This window comes from Sus scrofa, chromosome 1, assembly GCF_054392235.1.
Source record: "Sus scrofa isolate SSC_HxYL_T2T_F1_AM1 chromosome 1, Sscrofa_HxYL_maternal_Yorkshire_Landrace_v2.0, whole genome shotgun sequence".
NCBI lineage: Eukaryota > Metazoa > Chordata > Mammalia > Artiodactyla > Suidae > Sus > Sus scrofa.
In genome coordinates, this window is record NC_139383.1 from 77,584,071 (window position 1) to 77,608,652 (window position 24,582).

The window sequence follows — 24,582 nt, forward strand, 5'->3', positions numbered from 1 at the left end:
TTGAACAGATCATTTGAGATGATAGATACTTCAAAAGAAAGGGACACGGTGCAATAAAGTCACATAGCAGAGCTGTCAAACCTAGTCTGGAGAAAAGAATAAATACTTTCTTGAGGAACATGATTTTAAGCCAATATTTCAGGAAGAAGAGGGTTTATCCAGATAAAAATAGGGGCAACAGGCTTGATGAAGACCTAAAGCATGAAAAGAGCAAGAACAGAAGCAAATCCATCCTTAAACTTGATGATAGGGAGAGGGAAATGAAATCGTGTAGGGATAAAGTATAGAGTGAAAAGACAAACTAAGAGTTTTGAAAAAATTTCAGAACTAGTACTTCCCAGAGGAAGAGATGCCAGCAGGAAAGACTAAGAAGGAATGATCAATGAGTGTAGCAGTAGCAGGAAACATTCCATCTGGATGTGCAGAATATGTAAGTTGGAAGACATTAGCCTAAAGGCTGGAAACCTCAGAGAACTGATATACTTTCTGAAAGGTAAGTATATATGTCTATATAGATATAAATTATATATACTTATATATAATATACATATGAATTATGCATATATCTAAGTATATGTATAATTTATAAGAAAAATAGAATAAGGGTTAAAAAGTGAGGGAGTTGTAGGGCAGAGAATGAAGAGCTAGTGAAGGAATCAGAAGTAATAGAGAGGAACACATTGCTAGTACATAGTAATTGCTCAATATTTTGATAAGTAAATGGAAGGAACATTTTAATATAAAATCAAAGAACCCAAGAGGGAAGGGGTTTTAGTAACAGGTTGACCTATAGTTTTGCATGTTTAAAAAAGCTATTGCCTTGGCTACCAGGGAAAAGGGTGCAGGTAAGGACTCAGCTACTTTTGATACCCCATACAGGATAGGCCTGACCTCTAATTCCTACCTTTAAGAAAAATTGACCTAGCTTTTTTCTTCCCTAAAGATTTCATTGAGTAGGGGAGCTTTATATAAAAAAATTTTAAAAAATGATCATTAAATTAAAAATGATCTAAATAGACATTAAGAAGATGTACAGATGGACAAAAACTAGAAACTATAAATGCTGGAGAGGATGTGGAGAAAGGGAACCCTCCTACACTGTAAGTAGGAATGTAAGCTGGTGCAACAACTATGGAGGACAGTATGAAGGTTCCTTAAAAAACTAAATATAGTACTACCATATCATCTAGCAGTCCTACTCCTGGGCATCTATCCAGAGAAAACCATAGCCCAAGAAGATACAGGCACCCCAGTGTTCATTGCAGTACTATTTACAACAGCCAAGACATGGAAGCAACCTAAATGTCCATCTACAGGGGAATGGATAAAGAAGATGTGGTACATATGTACAATGGGGTATTATTCATCCATAAAAAATGAAATAATGCCATTTGCAGCAACATGGATGGACCTAGATATTATCTTAATGAATGAAATAAGGCAAAAAGAAATATGGTATCACTTATATGTGGAACCTAATAAAAAATGATACAAAAGAACTTATTTATAAAATGGAAACAAACAGATTTTAAAACCATTTTATGGTTACCATAGGTGAAACTGCTGGAGAGAGGGAAGAATTGGGAGGGTGGGATAACATATACACACTAGTGTATAAAGTAGATGATTAATGAGAACCTGTTGTATAGCATAGGAAAATCTACTTACTAGTCTGTAATAACCTCTAGGGGAAAAAAGAATGGGTATATTTTCATATATAACTGATTGACTTTGCTGTATACCTGAAAGTAATACAACAGTGTAAGTCAACTATACTCCAATATTTTTTTTTAAAAAAAAGAAGTGTGTTAAAAAAAGATTTCAATGAGTAGAAACAGGAGCCTTCCTGTGTCAATACATGCTCAAAATAAAAATATAAAATTAAAATAACAAGATTTTTTCATAGATTGCAATGACACAAGCTCAACTTTATCTTTTCTCTTGGTCATCTATTTAAACATGTATTTTATCAGTTAAGTCTAAGCATTCTATATTGTCACTTTAACTTTTTACTAACTTCTTGTTGATATAGATAAAGTCCTATGTTAGATGCTGGGGGTGGTTCCAAAAAATGTAGGACATGGCTCTGGGCTAAAGTAGTAGGTAATTGACCAGTAAATTATAAGTTTCTTGACATCAGGAATCATATTTGACATTTCCCTTTTTTTCCTTGCACAGTATCAGACATATGGTTGGAACTGCAGAAGAAATGTCCCCTTGCCCTTTGCATTGCATCATTTGATGACCAAGTGGTGTCCATCTAGCCAGTTCTGTATGACTTGGACAAAACATGTTGCTTTCTGAAGCAGACAATGTTCTGAAGGCATCAATATCAGTAATTTCAGCTTGTTGAAGATGGAGGTTCTTTGTGTAAAAGGTCAGCCTGTCAGTAAATAGCATGCCACCCTGTCCTTTCAAGATTATAAGAAACTTTTATATATGTGTTTTTATACTTAAAAAAAAAAAAAAAGAGTAATGGAAAACTGTGCCCAGTGGTTTCACCAGATATTTTCAAACCAGAACTAGGGCAACCGAATTCTAATTTGTTTTTAAAACATTTAGCTTCACAAACTTATGAGAGCAGGGAGCTGAGATTTTTCTTGCCTGAATTAGCAGGTAGTTTCATTTTCCATTTAACTTTAGCAGAGGAGACCTAGCTTCAGAATGAAAATGTGAAGCATAGGTTCTTGCCAAGTAAAGCAAAATTAGTCTTAAGGGTGAAGGGAGCCATTACCCATTTTTCTTAAGCTGCTGCTTACTTCTGTATTAATATGAATGGTTTTTAGACTGAAACTCACAGATAAGGGGGAAAGGTTCCCTTTCTAGAACCCAGTCCCCTGTACTAAGCAAATCCAAAGTCTTTCGAAAATGAGTGGGTGGTCAAGGGGGAACTGTTGTTTAACTCAGGGAACTCTACCCAATATTCTGTGATAACCTAAATGGGAAAAGACTCTTTAAAAGATTGGATATGTGTATGTGTATAATGGAATCACTTCATTGTACAGCGGGAATTATCAAAACATTGTAAATCAGCTATACTTCAATAAAACTTTTAAAAAATGGAAACTAGGAGTTCCCGTCGTGGCGCAGTGGTTAACGAATCCGACTAGGAACCATGAGGTTGCGGGTTCGGTCCCTGCCCTTGCTCAGTGGGTTAACAATCCAGCGTTGCCGTGAGCTGTGGTGTAGGTTGCAGACGCGGCTCGGATCCCGCGTTGCTGTGGCTCTGGCATAGGCTGGCGGCTACAGCTCTGATTCGACCCCTAGCCTGGGAACCTCCTCTTCCATATGCCGCAGGAGCGGCCCAAAGAAATAGCAAAAAGACAAAAAAAAAAAAAAAAAAAAAAAAAAGAAACTAAAATAAAATAGATAAGTTACAAGAGCCTACTGTGTAGCACAGGGAAATCTACCCAATACTCTGTTCCAACCTGTATGGGAAAAGAATCTGAAAAAGAAAGGATATATGTATAACTGATTGACTTTGCTATAGACCTGAAACTAACACACCTTTATAAGTCAGCTGTACTCCAATAAAATTTTTTAAAGTAAAGTAAAAAAATATATGAAAAACAACAAAAAACCCCAAAGTCTTAGAAGACTTAATTTCTTTTTTTTTTCTTTCTTTTTCGGCCACACCCATGGCATATGGAAATTCCCAGGCCAGGGATCGAGTCCAAACTGCAGCTGCAGCGATGCCAGATCTAAACCCACTAAGCCACAGCAGGAGCTCCAAGACTTAATTTCTTAAAGACTGTGATACATGGCTTACATCTTCCTCTTTATCTGAACCCCTTCCCTCATCCTGAGTGGATTTATCACCCAAGTAGACAGCTCACCTAGCACCAGCCTCAGAGTTCCTTGATGTGACTGATGTTTTTTTGTTTTTTTTTTCTTGGTCTTTTTTTTGCTATTTCTTTGGGCCGCTCCTGCGGCATATGGAGGTTCCCAGGCTAGGGGTTGAATTGGAGCTGTAGCCACTGGCCTATGCCAAAGGCGCAGCAACGCGGGATCCTAGCCGCGTCTGCAACCTACACCAGAGCTCACGGCAACGCCAGATCGTTAACCCACTGAGCAAGGGCAGGGGCCGAACCCGCAACCTCATGGTTCCTAGTCGGATTCGTTAACCACTGCGCCACGACGGGCACTCCTGATGTGACTGATCTTTAGCCACTAACTTCTATTGCCACACTCTGGATCTTGTCGTACACCCAATCCATTTCACCTCTAACCTCATAAATGCAGACTTCACATGGTCCAGCCAGAACTTTCAGTCTAGCTCTCACTCAGTTGCTCACAGTACAGCCATTCTCAGTTCCCTGACATCTTATTTCCAGTGCTCTTCCCTCCTCTGCTTCAGCCTCTCACCCTTCTCAGGTTTCTCTGGCTTGAGACCTCCAGTCCATAGACTTCTCTTTTTTCTCCCATCTGCCTGCTCCTGCCTTTACTTCTTTCATCTCCACTGCATTCTATTCTATTTTTATTTGTTTATTTAATTTAGGACCACAAACCTGCAGCACAGGGGAATTCCCAGGCTAGGGGCTGAATTGGAGCTGCAGCTGACGGCCTATGCCATAGCCACAGCAATGCCATATCCAAGCCACATTCTATTTTAAATTACCACTCTCTTACCAGGAACCACATCTCCTTTTGCCCTGTTGCCCTGCTATCACTCACCTGGTGAAGTACAAGATCTAACTGGATGTCTGCTCCCAGATTGCTCATTGTGCCCAGATAGAAAAAATAAGTGCCGTGCAGATTGACATTTAACAGTGTAAATTCAGGACCACCAACTTCGGGTAGATTACTCTCTGTCTGTACTGTGCGGAAGGGAAGTTTATCCTTGTAATGTATTAGTCTCTACCATCTAAACCTCATGCTCCATATGCCAAAGATGTATTATATGTTATAAATTCTTTATACACCCAAAATTAGTATTAGGCTGAATCATTTCTTTTTTTTTTTTATCTTTTTAGGGCCGCACCCGAGGCATATGAAGGTTCCCAGGCTAGGGGTTGAGTCAGAGCTGTAGCTGCTGGTCTATACCACAGCCATAGCAACTCAGGATCCAAGCCTCATCTGCGACCTACACCACAGCTCATGGCAATACCAGATCCTTAACCTACTGAGCGAGGCCAAGGATCGAACCCGTGTCCTCATGGATGCTAGTCAGATTCGTTTTGGCTGATCCACAACAGGATTTCCAGACTGAATCATTTCAATTATAATTACCCTCTCTCTGACTCTCTAACTTGGCTTTTGTGCTTACTTTCCTGTTTTACTTTGTAGTTTTGTGTCTAGCTCATCCAAAAAGGTATATTTCTAATACTTTTAAAATTAATATTTGATCAGTCAAAAAGAGCATGTCTCAGATATTATGGAATGAAGTGATAACTGAAGGGAAATTACTCCTAGGGACAGTTACCCTTTTTAGAGGGCTTTGTAAATCTAAGTAGTCTCTAGTTGTTCTAAGTCAGGGCCAAGGGTGTTAGGCCCAGCTCATTTGAGTCATTTCATTCTTGCTTTCCCAGCTTCCTCTTTCCATCATTTCTGATCCTACAAATTTCTAAAAACACAGCCTTTTCTCTCCCTAAAGTAGCAGGGAAAGCAGTGCTGTGTGGATAGGAAACAGTGATGGGCATGTTTGTATGTATAGTTCATTTCTCGAATAGCAGCATAGCATGCTGGTTAAGAGTTTAGTCTCTATGGCTCAGTTTCCCTAATTACCAGCTCTGTGACTTTGGGCAAATTACTTTCTGTCCCTCAGTTTTCCCATCTGTTACATATAGATGATAACTAGTTCCTACCTCACAGTGTTGTTGTGAGCATTGAATTAGAGAATTTAAGTGAGTTAGATCTCAGAACTGATTAAGCACTCAGTAACTGCAAGCTGTTATTTATAATTTAGAGGCAGCTTCTCTCTTTCATAAAATACACTTACCCATTAAGAACAGAATAATGATGGAGTTCCTGTCGTGGCTCATTAGTTAACGAACCTGACTAGCATCTATGAGGACATGGGTTCAATCCCTGGCCTTGCTCAGTGGGTTAAGGATCTGGCATTGCCTTGAGCCATGGTGTAGGTCATAGACGCAGCTCGGATCCTGCATTGCTGTGGCTGTGGTATAGGATGGCAGCTGTAGCTCCAATTAGACCCCTAGCCTGGGAACCTCCATATGCTGTGAGTGCAGGACCCCCAGCCCACCGAAAAAAAAAGACAAAAGAAAAGAATAATGATGAAAGCTAGGAGCTATTAAAATTCCATTGACGTTCCCATTGTGGCTCAGCAGATTAAGCACCCGACATAGTGTCCATGAGGATGCAGGTTCAATCCCTGGCCTCACTCAGTGGGTTAAAGATACAGCATTGTGGCAAGCTGCTGTGTAGGCTGCAAATGCAGCTCGGATCCCGTGTGGCTGTGGCTGTGGCATACATAGGCAGCTGCGTCTCCTTGACCCTTAGCCCATACATTTCCATATGCCACAGGTGCCACCCCCAAAATAAATAAAATAAAAATTCCGTTGATTGGATGTAAAAAGTAGAGGTTTAGAATTGTGAAAGACCCAAGAAATCATTTAGACTAGTAATATGTACCAGAATCCCTTATGAAGTATTGTGAAGCTATAATTATCCAGGCTCTCCCTTCTTGTATCTACCAAGTCAAAAATGTCCACAGGTAATTCCAATGCAGTATCTTCTTCACAGGAACCACTGAACGAATTCAAGTCTTTAGATTTTATGGTGAGGAAATTGAGGCTTAGAATAAATAGCTTGCCTAAGACTCCTAGCTTCTTGGTAAGTGATCTTCCTGTTCTTCTATGTTGTTTGCCAAATATTTAGCTTTTAAAGAAATTAATATGAGAGCTTAGCCTTCTCTCAGTGACAATATTCAGAAAGAATAATATAGGTTTTTAAAGTATACCTTATTCAGCATTTAATTTAATTCAAAATAAAATTTATTTTACAATTTGTGAAGAGAATTATTGCATATTTACAATAGGATTTAAAGTGAATTTTGCTGTGCTTTTCCTGTGGACATTAGTCTTTGCCACAATGCTTGCTGCTAATGAGTACAAGGAAACACTGTGTGTGGCAGAGAGCTGCCCAACCCCAACCTCACAAGTTGACGGCAAACAAAACAAATGCTTTATAGGGCAAGATATCTTTAGGAATTAAATTCTTTAGAGCTCTCAGCAATAAGATACGGATTTCTTATAATTAGGATTTTTTTGTTTAAAATTAAAAAAAAAAACTTTGTGAGATATTCTTGGAATTTTCTAGTCCATAAACAGTTAATGTAGGAAAATCAGTGATTACTAGGTACAGTATTCTTATTGTAGCTTTACTGACTGGTAGACTAAAAGTTTAAAAAATATAGCAAAAAATTTCTGAGTTTTTGTATTTGGTGTCGTAGTATTATGATATTAAATCTCTTAAAATGTTTTTTATCCATAATATAGAGGAATCAAAAAATACATTAGAACTTGGATGTGAACTTGTGCAAAGGTGTGAAATAAATTAAGATGGCAGGGCAGAAGCAAGAAAATGGAGCTCAAATTAAATCTATCTCTCAAAGCAGGTCTATTTCACTGTGTTTGCTATCATAAATTTATTTCCGTGTATGTGTTTGCTAGAAATGATAAATGGCTGCCAACCCTATTTCTGATTCTTAGGCAAGTCCATTTTACCAACAAATCACTCATTTTGATTTGGTAAGTGCTATGCACAAGCCTTTAAAAATGTCTACCATCCCAGATCCCCATCTACGAATTATCAAACTATTGTTACTTCTATTGTGTCTTTGCCTGATTCCATACCATTTGCTTTACACTCCATCTCAGGTTTGGATCTTTTCACTTGGTGCTTGTGTTTGGCCTCCTAGTATTTGACTACAACTTGATCAGCTTTGGTTTAAACTCACCTTTCAGTTCGAAGCTACCAAGATTCATACCCCTGATTCCAGCAGTTCAGGAGTTGCTGTCACAACCACTGGCTGCCATTTCAAGAGGACCAACCCCAAACACTAGCCCTATATTATAAAAATCCATTTATTCAACAGATTATACTCATCACTATTAAGTGTAAGGCACTAGAGCAATTTCTGGGAAATACAGAAAATTAATTCGTAGTAGAAACTCTTTAGTACTTATAAAATCTGGTAGAACAAGTAATACAAACATATGGTGATAGCTTAAGACAGCACGTGTTCAACCCTTAAGTATTCATGCAAACAAGACATTAACACAAGCTTCAAGTAGAAAGATCCTTAACCTGTAAGTTAAGGGGCATAGGGTAGAGGACATGACCAAAAAACCTGGGATATGGATCATGGATTTGAAAAGATTAGGAAAACTGACAGGTGTTAACTAGACTTTGAAGGTAAAGTAGGCTAAACACCATAAAAGAGAAAGACTTTCCCAAAAGTGGAACCAAACCAACAAGAGCAGGAAAAGTAACTTAGATTAAAGAAAACTTACTATCTAGACTGGCTGACAGAATAAGTAAGGAGTGGAAGAGAGCCTAGAAAAATTGGTTGAAACCAGATTATGGAAGGCTCTGAATCATGGGGAATTTATAAAGTTGGCAGGCATGTATCAGGGAGGCAGAAAGTTTTGAGCAGGAAATGATAATTGGCTTGATTTAGCCAAGAAGGATTTGGTAGTAAGGAGGTAGGCAGGCGGAGGCAGCAGACCAGGGAAATCGGGAGGCAAATACATATAGTAATCTGAAGTAAGGAGGGCCTGGACACAAAGACTGTTCATTTCTTTTTATTTCTTTTTATTTTTTGCATTTTAGGGCCGCACCCATGGCATATGGAGGTTCCTAGGCTAGCTAGGGGTCTAATTGGGACTACAGCTGCCGGCCTACACCACAGCCACAACAATGCAGGATCCGAGCTGAGTCTGTGACCTATACCACATCCCACTGCAATGCCGGATCCTTAACCCAGTGAGCAAGGCCAGGGATCAAACCCACACCCTCATGGTTACTAGTCAGATTTGTTTCTGCTGTGCCACAACAGGAACTCCAAGACTGTTCATTTCATTAAGTGCCTGCTATGAGGTAGGTGCTGGTGATACAATGAGGACATGTCCTTATGTCGAGAAAGTTTTCTGTCTAGTGAAATAGTGATCTCTAAAATACTCCTAAGGGGGTCTCTGTAAAACTTTGGGACTCTTCTGACCCTTGCTCGGTTACTAGGGAATTAGATCCTCCTAATGAAAAGCAATTTACTAAAACAAAACAGGAATATTACATCAGACAAGGCAAAGAAGAAAATGACACGTTTTAAAGAGATAACTGAAGATGATGAGAGTGACTTGGAGGTTAGATTAGGGGCAATACAACCAGTTGAGAGGTTGTTGTAGTAATCTACCTGCTTGATGATGAGGGTCTGAACTAAGTATGAAAGGAGTCCTTGGTGGCTACTTCCACCATAATCCTTTCTATCACTGCCCTGGTACAAACTAAGGGATGGGTAGAGGACCCTCATCTGGAATTGATCTTGAACAGAGGGACTCAAGAACACAAGAAACACTGTTTACTTCTTCAGACTTAGAGGTAATGCTCCTACTGTCAAGTAGCCTCTTTTCTGGTTTCTTTCTTATTTGGAACACAATTCACTAGCCTTCACGTTGATTCTGTGCACTCCCTGGTAAACTCTTGTTTTGCTTTAGTTAGCCCAAATTGGTTCCTAGGGCGTACAATAAAAAAAAAAAAAAAACTAATTGACACTGTTCGTGATCTTTGAGGTACCTGTCGATAACAGGGTGGAGACTGTTGGAAATATGAAACTAGAATAGTGGTCCTCAAAGCGATGCATTAGCATTACTGAGAACTTGTTAGAAACATAAATTCTCAGTCTCTATCCAAAACTAACAGTATGAAACTTGAGGCGTGGGGCCCTAGCAATCTGAGTATTTCTAAGATCTCTGGGTGATTCTAATGCACACTGTAGTTTGAGAACCAATTGAACTAGAATTTAGAAGCGAAATTAGAGTTAGAGATAAAGATGTGTGAATCAAATGATGACAGTTGCTGTTGGGGGAATGAATAAAGTCCCAGAAGAGTGAAAGAGATAAGCCCCTTAAGTAGATGAAACAATGAAAGAAATTGAGACTAGTGCAGTACAGTCAAGGACGGGGCAAGTTTAACAGAGGTGTCAGGTGATCTGTAGTGTCAGGTGCTAGACAGAGGCCGAGGTGGATAAGGACAGAGCCAAAGCACTTAAAACTGACCATTAAGAGGTTTTTGGTGTCAGTTAAGAGAGAAGTGGTACAGGTAACAAAAATAAGTGGTGAGGAACAAAGGCAAAAAAAGGATGACCTCTTTGCAGTAGGTTGAGTATGCAAGGAAGAAAGTTTGGGTAGTCTAGTGAAGAGCAGTTTTTCCAGGGTAGGTGTTTCAGTTAGCTTTTGCTGCATAACAAACACTCTAAAACACAGTGGATTAAGTCAGTAATTATAGTTCAAATGTCTGATCTCAGCTGGGTTTGCTTGTGCATTTGGAAGTCTACTGGGGGCTATCCTCTTGGCTGGACTCTGTTTCACTTATCTGTATCCTCCTGGGATTCTCTAACTTGCCTTGGCATACCTCTTTCATGGAGATGGAAGAAAAGTTGTTTTTTGTTTGTTTGCCTTTTTGGGCCACATTTGCAGCATATGGAGATTCCCAGGCTAGGGGTCTAATCAGAGCTACAGCTGCTGGCCTACACCACAGCCACAGCAATGCAGGATTTGAGCTGCATCTGCAGCCTACACCACAGCTCACGGCAACACCAGATCCTTAACCCACAGATCAAGGCCAGGAATCAAAGCAAACTCATGTTTGCCGGCTGAATTCGTTTCTCCTGTGCCACAACGGCAACTCCTGTTTTTTCTGTTCTTTTAAACACATGGCTGCACCTGCAGCATGGAAGTTCCCCGGCCAGGGATCAAACCAGAGCCACAGCAGAGACAATGCTGAGTAGTTATGATGTGAGTCACAAGGGAAGTCCAGAAGAGTTTTGTTTTTGTTTTTTCCATTGCAGCATTTTTTAAAAATTGAAGTATGTTTGATTTATAATGTTATACCAATTTCTGCTGTACAGCAAAGTGATTCAATTATATACATATGTATATTCTCTTATGTCCTTTTCCTTTATGGTTTATGTCAGGATATTGAATATAGTTCCCTGTGCTATGTAGTAGGACCCTGCTGTTTACTCATCCTACATGTAATAGTTTGCCTCTGATAACCCCAAGCTCCCAGTACATCCCTACACCACCCTCCTTCCCCTTGGCAACCCCAAGTCTGTTCTCTAATGTCTGTGAGTCTGTTTCTGTTTCATGGATAGGTTTGTTTGTGTCATATTTTAGACTCCATATATAAATGATATCATATGGTATTTGTCTTTTGGACTTACTTCACTTAGTATGATAACCTCTGGTTCCATCCATGTTGCTCCAAATGGTATCATGTTATTCTTTTCATGGCTGAGTAGTTTTCCATTGTATATATACACCACATCTTCTGTATCCATTTATCTATTAAATGGACATTTAGGTTATTTCCTTATCTTGGTATTACAGCATTTTTTTTTTCTTTTGCCTTTTAGGGCTGTACCCACGGCACATGGAGGTTCCCAAGCTAGGGGTCGAATCGGAGCTGAAGCCACCGACTTATGCCACAGCAACAGCAACGCAGGATCCAAGCTGTATCTGTGACCTACAGCACAACTCACAGCAACACCGGATCCTTAACCCACTGAGCAAGGCCAGGGATCAAACCCATGTCCTCATGGATTCTAGTCAGATTCGCTAACCACTGAGCCACAACAGGAACTCCATTGCAGCATTTTTTAAAATTGAAGTATAATATACATTACAAGTGAACAGTATAGTGATTCACATATTTAAAGGCCATACTCCATTTATAATTATTATAAATTATTGTTTATATTCCCTGTGTTGTATGATATATTCTTATTGCTTATTTTATACATAATAGTTTGTACCTTTTAACGTCCTTATGCTTATATTACCCCTCTCTTGTCCTTGTCCCCGCTGGTAACCACTAATTTGTTCTCCATATGTGTGAGTCTGCTTCTATTTTTTTACTCTATTTACCAGTTTGTTGGATTTTTTTAGATTCTACATATAAGTGCTTTCTCTGACTTATTTCATTTAGTGTAATGCTAAAGTTCATCCATGTTGCTATAGATGGGAAAATTTCATTTTTTATGGCTGAGTAATATTCTATATATGTGTGTATATAAATATATATACAATGGTATATATATATTGTAATTGTATATGCATATATTTCACACCCTCTTTGTCCATTCATCTGTTGATGGACATTTAGGTTACTTCCATATCTCGGCTATTGTAAATAGTGCTACTGTGAACATTGGGGTGAATGTATCTTTTCAAATTACTGTTTTTGTTTTTTACAGATGGTTTTGTTTTGTTTCTCTTGTCCTGAAGAAGAGTTTTAAGTAGTAAGCAGAAACATATAAGGCTTCTTGAGGCCGAGACTCCAAACTGACACACTGGCACTTCTGTCTCATTCTGTTGGCCAGAGCAGGTTATGTGACCAAGTAAAATTCAAGGGGTAGGGAAACAGAATTCACCTCTTTAGAGAAATGACAAAGTGACATGAAGGGGTGAAGAAGTGGAACCATTAATACCATGGTAGGGATGACTGGAGCATGCTTGAAAAGTATAAAGAATTTGTAGGATGAAGAAGAAAATGAAGAAGAAAGATCACTACCATAGGTCAGAGAATTAACTTTTGAAAAAAGGAACAGTACTTCTGGGAATGGAAAGAAGGGGCATTTGACTGAATTATATTTAGCAAATTAAAATACAGGATGTCCAGTAATTTTTTAAACTTCAGATAAACAATGAATAAGTTTTTAGTATTAAGTACCTGCATACAATCTTTGGTAGGCTCTCAGTACATAGTTGGCTATTTTTATTAGTTTAAATACTATTTAAATATTTCTATCATACAATATTTTGGACATACTTATCCCAAAATATGATTCCTTTTTATTTGAAATTCAGATGTTACCAGGCATCCTGTGTCTTAATCTGACAGCCCTATTTTGGTTGACTTAAATAAAGCCATGGTAAGATAACCTACAAAGGACTAGCGAGGTGCTTTGGGGGATTTAATCCTGGAAGAAGTTTGGAACAGCTGCAGTGGATGCTGTGCACTGCCCAAGAGAGGACTGCCAAGCAGCAGGGAAGGCCCACTGACCAAGAGGCAGCACAACTCTTCATTGCATCAGCAGTGGTACTTCACTGCTGGGTGCAGAGGTGGGACGAAGGTGGCAGGTACAGGTGACCACCTTGGTTTGACTGTGTAGGAGAGGCCTGGGAAGGAGTTTGGGCATAGTTGAAATGACTAGGGGGTCCAGGTTGTACAGGAAAACAGGTGAAACCAGAAGGAATTGGGAGGCAAAGGTAAAAGTGAGTCAAAGAGGTGGAAGTTCCCAGAGAAGTAGAATTTACAGTCTTGGAAGAATAGTTCTGTGATAATGGGGTTAAAAATCCAATTTCACGAGAGAACTAGAGCTAAATTAAAAGCAAGAGCTCTGGAGACAAAGTACCTAGTTTTGCATTCTAGTTGTATGATTTTGGTCAAATAATTAAACTTCCCTATGACTTAGTTTTTTTTTTTTCTTTTGTAAATCATGAATAATAATGGATCTCATAACCTCATAGGGTTATTGTGAGAATTAAGTGAAATAAACTACATGAAGGTACCTAGAACAGTATGTCTGGTGTTTGCTATGTTTTATTATTTATATACCACTTGCATGTATCTATAATCAATAAATGTGAGTGCATTAAAGAATATTGTTTGAAAGAAAAAAGGCACATGTACAGTGTATGTTCTGCCTTAGCTAACAAATGCTAGGTTTGGTAAATACCATTAGCTACTTGTTTGTTGGAGCTCAAAGAGCCTTTACCACTTAAGGTTGTTTTCTTTACTGTTATTATAAGAAAATAATTGTCATGCTCAAGTCATATCTGTCTCCTCACTTCCCCCTAGGTGACCATGCTTTGGGATTTTCATAGTTTGAGTAATTCCTCCGGGCTCTGCCACCCAGCAAGTTAAAGAGGACAAGATTCCTCACTGGGGGTTGTGGTTCTGGGAATGTGAGCAGCTTGTTTTCATGAATTCTGCACCCTGACCTGGCCTACTGTTAGGAGCTGTTGTGTTGGTAGTGGCGGTGTTTTTAGTTATTTCCTCCACCTTCCACAGTTACTTGTATATAAAGATTTTTGAAAAGTGAATGTTTTATGGGGATGTTTTGCTTATGCAACGAAAAATTAAAACTGTTTCAAAGTAATTGCTTGTGTTTTATATTTTTTCTCTTTTAAATGAAAGTATTAATTGATGTTGCCTGGAAAGAAAATGGAGACCAAGGAAATAACTGTGCTCTTAATGTTTTAAAATAAGGTAACATTATTCTGTTTGAATGGAGCCTTCTAAGGAATTACCACAGTCTCAGACACAATCGACTTAAATGCATTCTTTATCTTTAAAAGGAAGCAGAATAGGATCATTGAATAAATCACATGTGTTCGCAGCCTTGTCTGATGTAATCATATACTACACAAACACATTATTCTCTAGTCAGGAGGGTAAGGGGACATTTGAAGCAGGGCTTGCCCTTGCGGAGACCTTTTTTTGTTTAAAGAATACTGCAGTGAAAGACCACACAGTAGAAGATAACAGAAAATATCTTCCATGCCTTCCTCCACCTTTGTACTTTCACATTCTCCTTTGTTCTCTAAGGACATCTGTTGTAATGATTATTCTGTAAAACCTATAGGTACGCAGCAGAAGACATATCATATTTCATTCATCATTTTGTCTGCTGTAATTATTGCTCTCTTTTACATCGTGCCATTGTACGTTTTTAAAATATTTTGTTTAAAAAGATATGAAAGAATATTATAGCAAATTTCTTAGTTTACTATAGCTATCTAAAGAGTGAATGGTTTATCTGTGGATTTAATAAAATTAAATTTTAGTAAGTCTAGTAGACTTTTATCAAGCTATATCTAAAGAGGTGAAAATACTAAAAAGATAAATTTTCCCTTTTTACATCAGTTGCAATGGATTTTTTTTTTTTTTAAGTTCGGCATTTGAAAGACATTCTTAATTATGAACAACAGTGATAGGAGATTTTGAATGCTTTAAAATAGGTCCATTATTTCAAATGTTTTCAACATTTTGATAGATGGTTTGCTGTTTATATTATGGATGCCATTAAAAATTCAAGTTTTTACTTATTGGAGATTCTTTTATTGCCTCTCAATTTTGCCCTAGGTTGAGTCCCTAGGAATTTTTTAAATTTATGTTTGAAGGATTTTATTAATTAAATGCAATATTTTAATATGAAAAAAAATTGAAATTTTATTTATTATGAAAAACATCAAACATATTAAAAAATAGAGCAAATAGTATGACAAATCCCCAAGTTATGCTTGAGCTTTAAGTGATAATGTTAGTACAAGTACTGTGTTAATGCAACATGTTCAAGGACTCAAGAAATGCTTTGGCTTTTTACATACTTGAAAGAATTTGTATAAATCAGATTTTTAAAAATATTCAATTATTTCCCAATCTATAACAGATTGTATTTCAGATGTTTGTTGGTGGTTAGCCAATTTTTGGACCCACAAATGTGTTTCTCATTGAAACCGTCTTAAAATGGCGGTTAGGTATTCAGGCTAGCTCTCAGTAATCTACCTAATTCACAGTTGAGGGAAGCCCACACACCATTTTTAACATTGTTTCAGTAAGATAATGCTTCCTTTGCAATTGAAGCCCTAGGGAACACCACCACCCATCTTCCTTTCTATTAAGTACTGGAGATAGGGGAGCAGAGCACCAAGCTCTCCTGTAATGAAGATTCATACCCATGATGGGTCTTCAACTAAAGTAGCAGGAACTCAGTGGAAAGTAGGAGTGTATGGGCATGTGTGTGCACCCTGGACATCCGTTCTCAAATTATTTACTGTTTGTTCTTGTGCCTTTTTTTTCCCCCCTTCTTTTTATGGCTGCACCCATGGCATATGGAAGTTCCCAGTCCAGGGGTCAAATCAGAGCTGTATCTGTGGCCCATACCACAGCCTGTGGCAACACTAGATCCTTAACCCACTGAGTGAGGCCAGGGATTGAATCTGCATCCTCACAGAGACTATGTTGGATACTTAACCTGCTGAGCCACAATGGGAACTCCCTGTTCTTATGCTTTTTTTTTTTAATCAACTTTTTATTAAAAGAAAAAGAAATATTCTGTTGAATCCAAAGTTTACATTTTATAGACTTTTTTTTTTTTTTTTTTTGTCTTTTTGCTATTTCTTTGGGCCGCTCCCTCGGCATATGGAGGTTCCCAGGCTAGGAGTCGAATCGGAGCTGTAGCCCCCGGCCTACGCCAGAGCCACAGCAACGCAGGATCCAAGCCGAGTCTGCAACCTACACCACAGCTCATGGCAACGCCGGATCGTTAACCCACTGAGCAAGAGCAGGGACCGAACCCGCAACCTCATGGTCCCTAGTCGGATTCGCTAACCACTGCGCCACGACAGGAACTCCTATAGACTTTTTAAAATGTAGGCTTCTGGTTCTTTTTTTTTTTTTTTTTTTTTTTTTGTTGCTATTTCTTGGGCCGCTCCCGCGGCATATGGAGGTTCCCAGGCTAGGGGTTGAATCGGAGCTGTAGCCACCGGCCTACGCCAGAGCCACAGCAACGCAGGATCCAAGCCGCGTCTGCAACCTACACCACAGCTCACGGCAACGCCGGATCGTTAACCCACTGAGCAAGGGCAGGGACCGAACCCGCAACCTCATGGTTCCTAGTCGGATTCGTTAACCACTGCGCCACAACGGGAACTCCTTTTTTTTTTGTTGTTGTTGTTGGTTCTTTTCTTTTTGTCTTTTTGTCTCTTTAGGCCCGCACCCACAGCATATGGAGGTTCCCAGGCTAGGGGTCTAATCGGAACTGTAGCTGCTGGCCTACACCACAGCCACAGCAATGTGGGATCCAAGCCATGTCTGCGACTTACACCACAGCTCATGGCAACACCAGATCCTTAACCCGCTGAGGGAGGCCAGGGATTGAACCTGCAACCTCATGGTTCCTAGTGGGATTCGTTTCTGCTGCGCCATGATGGGAACTCCTGATTATTTTCTTCATTGAGTAAGGTTCTGGCGTAGGGGAAATTATTTTCACTGGCTAAGATATGCCTAAAAACAGGAAAAAAAATTCCTGATTACTAAAACATAAAACTGGAATATAAACATAGGTACTATGTTTATATAAACATAGGTACTATGCAAATAAGCTAAAGTCAGGTTGTTGGAATAATGTTTATAACAAACTTATAAGTAGTATTAAGCTTGTAGAGTATTTGGGAATGCCAAATGAAAGCAGGAAGATGAACTCCAGTGCTTTTGTCCTGCCAACATGTACTCTCATTCTTCCAAATTGTCCTTAAATTCCTACTCTCCCGAAATCCTTCTCTAAGCAAGAACATGGCGCCACAGAACTGTATGTATATAAAAGGAAACAGATCAAGTGCTTTATGGGTAGAGCAAAAAGAACAAGATTCAGAAATTGTAGAGTAGCTGCAAACACGGCCCACTCACAGTTAGGAACTCTAAATATTACAATATTTTCTGATCCTGAGAAAGTCACTTTATTTCTCAGGAAATTAATATAATGAATGATTGAAATAAAGCAGTCCTATTTTTTTTCTAGTTCTCCCATCTGTGAGTAGTCATCTTAGATTCTCTGCAGTCTTCAAATGCTAGTGTGGTGAGGCTCTTATCCTGTCAGCTGTTATAGGCTCCAGTCTTACACTCCTTTTAGAGAATGTGTATGCTTGTGAGTGACTTGACAGCAGGCCCCCAAAGCTAGCCTTGTTTTCTAGAGGGAGTAATGCCAGTACCCTTAGATGCAAAGAGAATCAAACACTTTGTGATGCATCCACTCAAGGTCCCACAGCACGAGGTACCAGCTTCACTCCAACCTCTGCTCCCAGTAGATAAAGAGAGTCATACTGTTTGTCAAGTCCTCAGCTCACAAGTACTTTACACATGTTACTGTGTCAGTCCCCACGGTTACTCTGAGGGATGGGGGTGTGGTCCTCATTTTACAATTGAGGAAATTTTCCAAGAACCAGTTAGCAATGGAGCCAGTGAATGGTGAAACTGGATTCAAAGCTGCCATGAGGGGAGTGAACCCATATCTCCCTTATTTGAACTTGCCCACCAAACTAGCTAAGAAAACCAAAAAGCCTTCTCTGAGTTATCTTTACACTCGCCAGCAACTCTCAGGACCCTGGTTCCTCTGCCTGTGGGATCTGGGCCCTACAGCTCCCAGAGCTAGCTCATATCAAGATCCCCCCAAATCCAGGGCAAGCCTGTCACATTCCAGCCCTTCTCAAGGCTGAGGTAAATGCCTCTGCAGCTAGAAACCCTGTCACCTCTAACCCAGATGAAACTCTGCAGCTTAATAGTACCTTAACAGTACCTTACCTTAACAGTACCTTAATATCAATATTAAGGTACTGTTCCAAAAGAAGCCTTCAAACGTGAAGTCCCTTCATGCCTACTGGCGATGCTGGGAGGGCCAGAGGACAAGCTCCCCTGCCAAGCGGGATACCTCAGGGGCAAGTCTGCATGAAGATTGTAGTCAAGAGGGAAAGAAACAAAATCCAAGGAACTGGAGTTGTCAGGAGATCCTACAAAGGCTTCTTCCAATAACTTCAAAGATAGCTACTTCTAGATCGCTGAATTCCTAACCACTAATAGTCCAAATTTAGGGTAGAGACCCCCAGATATTTCTCAGAAGGGCAGTTCTCAAAGTACACTCCTAAGAACAGCAACGATAACCTCACCTGAGAACTTGTTCATGCATATTATCAAGCTCCATCTCAAATTCACTGAGCAGTGGGGGTAACAGAATCTGTACTTTAACAAGCCCTCCAGGGGATCCTGGTGGATACTCACCTTTGAAAGCCATTGGCCTAGGAAGATGCAGGATGATCCTAGGTTCTCCACATTTAACCTAGGAATAACCCTCAACAGCTGCCTGAGGTGAGATTCTGCCTCCCATCTCCCACCCAACTCTAACCACTGCTGTGGTTAGAGTTAGGAGATGCAACCAAGACTAACTGCCTAGTTGCTCATTTTTTTTCCTTGAAAACTCCAAGGAAATTTTTGGGCAGACAGTAGATGATTAAGTTGGAATTTTAAAACTCACTGTTTATGATAAGGGAATTGGAAATAAATGTCTGTAGTAGGGATTTGATTAAAAACAAATTCTGTGAGGACTGGGACCAATACTGACCAACACTATGTTCATTCTCTTTGCCTAATGTATTCTCATTGCCTTACTATATTCTCCTTGCCTAACACAATATAGGCATCAAGTGTTCAACATCTGTTGCTTGAATGAATAAATGAATATATGTTCATATACATTCAATCCTGAGGTACAATGCAGCTATAAAAAAAAGCTTTGTGATAGCAATCTCACTCCCACATATTTGCCCAAAAACCTGAAAGTCAGCGTTTATAGCAACTTTATTCACAACTGCCCAAAACTGAAACAAACTAAATGTCCTTCACCAGGCGAATGGATCAAGTGGAGACTTCATTTAGGGAAGATGTTGAGGGGACCTCATTTTATATGTTACTGCTTAAATTATAAGAATTTATTTGTGTATTATGTAATTAAGAAATAACATTTTATAGAGACCGGAAGTATAAACTCTAAAAATAATAATAGTTACCTCTGGTTGGTAAGATAAGTGATTTTTTTTATTTGTAGTTTCCAGTTTTTCTATATAAACAGGTTATGCTTTTTTAACTAGAAAAAAAAAAAAAAAAGCTATTTTTCAAAACAAGGAGAAGGAGACCCAGGAAGCATGACACATAAAAAAATACAAATTAGGAATGTGAAAGTTATAAAAATATTCAAAGCAGGAGTTCCACTTGTGGTTCAGTGGGTTAAGAACATGACATGGTGTCCATGAGGATGCAGGTTCCATCCCTGGCCTCGCTCAGGGGGTTAAGGATCCAGTGTTGCCGTGAGCTGTGAGGTAGGTCACAGATGTGGCTCAGATCTGGTGTTGCTGTGGCTGTGGCGTAGGCTGGCAGCTGCAGCTCCAGTTCGACCCCTGGCCTGGGAACTTACATATGCTTCACATGGCCGTAAAAAGAAAAAAATTCAAAACCAGGTTTCACTGAAAAAAGAATTTGGATACTCCCTCCTCAAACTTAAATGTCCACACAGATTACCTGGAGTGCCTGTTAAGATGCAGATTCTGATTCCAAGGATTTGTATTTTAACAAGCTCCTGATCCACAGAGCACTTGAGTATGAGGCTCTAACACTGTTGTCAAAAGAACAGCTACTAACTAGCCACATATAGCTAGTTAAGCACTGGAAGTGTGGCTAGTCCAAATTGAGGTGTACAAGTATTAAACATACTGAATTTTGAAACAGCATACACACCAAAACTGTAAAATACCTTAGCAATTTTATCAATTACATGTTGAAATGATATTTTGGATATATAGTGTTAAATAAAATATTAAAATTAATTTCACCTGTTTTTACTGCTTTAATGTGGCTACCAGAATATTTTAAATTACATTTGTGGCTTGTATTTTTTGGCTTGTACTATATTTTTATTGGAAAGCACAGATCTAGAGTAACTATTAACAGGATTTTACTTCACTCTGGGTCTTAAATCACTAACATAATGCAGGAAAAGGATTAACACCCCATTAATGACCAAATTGGCAACTTTTGTATATCATTCATTAAATAAACATCCTCGGGATTTCTTAAAATATATAGGCAGAGGCTGAAACAAAGAGAAATCACAGACTTTTAGATCAGGAAAAAAACATTAACGTCATCAAGTTTAAACCCCTTGTCTTATGGAATTATTTATCAATTTGACAAAGATGTTTCAGTACTTGATGTCTGTAAGTACTGAATAGGTGCTTCATGATGAGCAAGCAAGGAAGGTGCGTGCCTGTCCTGGAGAAGCTAAGAATGATGTAGTAGTAACAGCAGCACATGAGCCATGCAGGCAGAGTGCTCTCAAAAACAGGGCCAGAGGCCAACACAGGCCCCATTTTCCTGAAGAAGATCTAACAAGCTCCACGAAAAGAGGGCTCACTGGGCTGGCTCTAAGTTTCCCCAGCTTTTATAGCTTATGATTGATATTAATGATGCAAGTAAGGCTTTAGGATTAGCTGCATGTTTGAATAATCACTCTAAGGCATGCTGTCCTGTCTCCTCTTATACACAGAATAGATACACTGTTATCAGAAAGCCAAGAAATTTAAACCTGAGAAACTCTGAAAATGTGAACATGGTTGATGGTGGCAGAATGAAATTTGGAGTGCGGCCCTAGCACGGCCAACCTTCAATTATATCTGCAAATGAGGGGCAAGAATTACTGAGATCCGTAAAAGCTTTGAATAAAACAAAAGCTCATTTTAGCAATTATTTTTTAAAGCTTACTTATCAGGAATGTCTTATATCTGAGGCATGGTGACTGAAATTTGCTCTTATTTGAGTTGCATGTCCTTTCTGTGAGGAAATGAAAAGACAAGTTTAGGATAAATAATAAAGCATTTCAGTGAATTATGAAAATTTTTATACCAGTAGCAGCATGGGCTAAAAGTATGAATAACCCTTTACAGTGTTAAAATCTGGGGTCCCACCCCATAATATTTTGACCATTTATAATGTAATATTTCTTTAAATCAGGTTGTTTGGTCTACATTCTTAATCTGTAGAGAAATGCTTTAGAGAACAAGCCTCCTTACATGCAGAGACCTAAAGTCCTCATCATGGGTTGGAGCTAATCTGAACATTTTATGTTATTCATTTTCAACCAGTATTTTAAAAATTACCCATCTGGGAGTTCCTGTTGTGGCGCAGTGGAAACAAATCCATCTAGGAACCATGAGGTTGCGGGTTCAATCCCTGGCCTTGCTCAGTGGGTTAAGGAGCCGACGTTGCCGTGAGCTGTGGCGTGAGTCACAGATGTGGCTCAGATCTGGCGTTGCTGTGGCTGTGTTGTAGGCCAGCAGCTGTAGCTCCGATTCAACCCCTAGCCTGGGAATCTCCATATGCCTTGGGTGTGGCCCTAAAAAGCAAAAAATTAAAATAAAAAAAAATTACGCATCTGGAAAAAGTCAAACCTACCTGAGAATAGCTGAACAGACTTTGCCTAAGAGTGAAAAACTGCCTAAAGCCATTCAGAACCAAAACTTGAACTAAGTCGAGTAAATAGTTCTGCCTAAGAATTATAACTGTTTTCCTCTGTCTTTAAGAGTGATTGGGAAAGGTTAGGACCCAAAATGTTTGCCAGGAACCAGCAAGTTAACTTGGTTAATTTTGTTTCATTTATACCTACAAGTAAGAATGTATTGAGTCTTTGGTTGGCTTTGAGTATTCCTAATGATTTTTTCAAAATCTTATTCCCTAATATGAGCAGTAATTACTCTAGGAAGTGGCCTAATTTTCATAAATAATAACCTGCCATCCTCCTACATACAAAAGGAGAACCCATTACCTCATTGTTTAACACATGTCAGTTGTATAGACACCTGTCCCTTGGTTCAGCATGGGGGGTGGGTGGGGATTGCAGAAGGATCCTATCTTGAAATGTTGACAGGTAAGATCCCGTAATAGGGGGATTTGAGATGATTCAACATTTACAAATGGTATAGATTCTGGGAAAATATATATATGTAAATGTAGTCCAATACTGTTGTAATTTAGGGATGAATTATTTCTCAAATACAGAGTTTTAGAAGAGTAAGATATTTTAGGAGAATCAACACATTGCTCGTATCTCATAAAACACCAAGATTGCTTTACTATTTTCCATCAATAGAAGAAATATAAAATGATAACTAGTCTTTTTGTCACCTCATCAGAGGTTTTATAAATTTATAATTTTGATGTATAACATATTTATGACACAACTTACACCCTTATTTATTTCAGATGATTTTATTAGATGGTATCTGCAGGATATGAAAGAAGCATCGCTTATCTTTTCTAAGCTTTCCATATCAGTTGGTCATTAGAAAACTTCATGGTCTTTTTGGGAAAAACCTCTAACATTCCAGCCTTTTAGATAGGTATTTTTCCCTCTGTGACATAAAGTTCTTTTTTTACTTCAGCTGAGCAAATGTTTAGAGTTAATGGGAAATACACATAATAATAACTGTATTTAAATTTATAAAGTGCTGATTCTCTATTGAAGGTAGTCTTGAAGTAAAGAAGGAATTCAAAACAGAGAACCTCAGTCTAGTTTCTGTCAAAGTACAAGAAAGCTGCAAATCTGCCCGCATTTCATTCATATTTAGCTGTACATTTCCGAAGCACAACTACCCTTACTAGTGGGCAGAATTTTCTCTCTCTGGAATAGAATAGGCATAATAAAGATGGATAGACATTGATAATTACTTGCTTCAAAATTATGCTTTCTTCATGTACAGAGATTCAAGAGCAAAATGTCTAGAGAACTGTTGCAAAAGTATCTTGGGTTGAGAAGACTGACCATGGCAAATCCAAATTCTCTTACTCTCCTAATCCACTGTTCCATACCTTCTCCTCCTCAAGCCACCAAAACCTTCTTTCCCCTCTTCCTTTTCAGGCTTTGCACTCCATTTCCCTGAGAAACAGGAGTAATCAAGGAAGAATCCCTATAACTCTCCCCTCACCCCTCACCACCACCACAGTCACCTACATATTCTCTGCCTTCCTTCCTGTTACTGTATCTGCATCTCTGCAGCTTGTGCTCTAGATCCTGCCCCTCCTTCCACTCAAAGACAGTGACTCAGCACCTTCCTCCTCCTGCATCATCACTTCTGTGGCACTGACCGCTTTATTGGAAGCCCTGATCAGCTCTCTTCCTGGATTCTTGCAGTAGCCTCCTAACTGGTCTCCTTTCAGCCCCTGCTCTCTTTCAGTCTGTATTCATTTCAAAAACTAGAATGCTTCTGTGAAAATCCAAGATGATCTTTTCACTCCTTTGCCCACTTCAGAGGCTTCACATCTCACTGAGGGTAAAAGCTAACTCCCTACCAAGGCTTTCAAGACCCTATTTTGTCTTCCTTGCTTACCCTCTGACTCAATCTCCTGCTGCTCTCCCTGGGCTCCCCCTGCACCAGCCATGTGGCCCTCTTCATCTTCCCTCCAACACCAGGCACATTCTTACTGCTTGTACCAAATTTTCATATGGTTCGTTCCCTTACTTTCTTTTGATCTTTCTTCAAATTTCACCTTCTCAATAAGAACCTTTTCTGTCTACTCTTTAAAATTGCAACTCCCTCGACCTACCTTGCTCTGTTTTTCACTTATTCCATGCAGTAAAATACTAGGGTTGCTTGGTTGGTTTTTTTAGTGGCCAAACCCATGGCACATGGACGTTCCCAAGCTAGGGATTGAATCCGAGCCATAGCTGTGGAATCACTGGATCCTTAACTCACTGTGCCTTAACGGGAACTCCAGGACTATGTAACTTTATTTGTTAAT

The 24,582-nt window shown here is 39.2% G+C and overlaps 2 protein-coding genes across 7 annotated transcripts in view; both read left to right on the forward strand.

Annotated features, from left to right (window-relative positions):
• LOC106508920 (uncharacterized) overlaps positions 1-24,582 on the forward strand; it is a 52,468-nt gene that overhangs the window by 12,022 nt on the left and 15,864 nt on the right. For 2 of the 6 annotated variants that reach the window (XR_014807299.1, XR_014807319.1), the window contains 3 exons: positions 326-493; positions 2,179-2,377; positions 12,434-14,341. The exons of 1 other annotated variant lie outside the window; for it this stretch is intronic. The gene's annotated coding sequence lies outside the window, so the exon portion shown is untranslated. Of the gene's footprint in view, positions 1-325; positions 494-2,178; positions 2,378-6,702; positions 6,793-12,433; positions 14,342-24,582 lie in introns of those variants that run through there. 3 more of the 6 variants (XM_084963365.1, XR_014807308.1, XR_014807316.1) reach the window with 3 other exon arrangements.
• Positions 1-24,582, forward strand: part of LOC102167874 (uncharacterized) — a 77,111-nt gene that overhangs the window by 11,612 nt on the left and 40,917 nt on the right. The window lies entirely within an intron of this gene.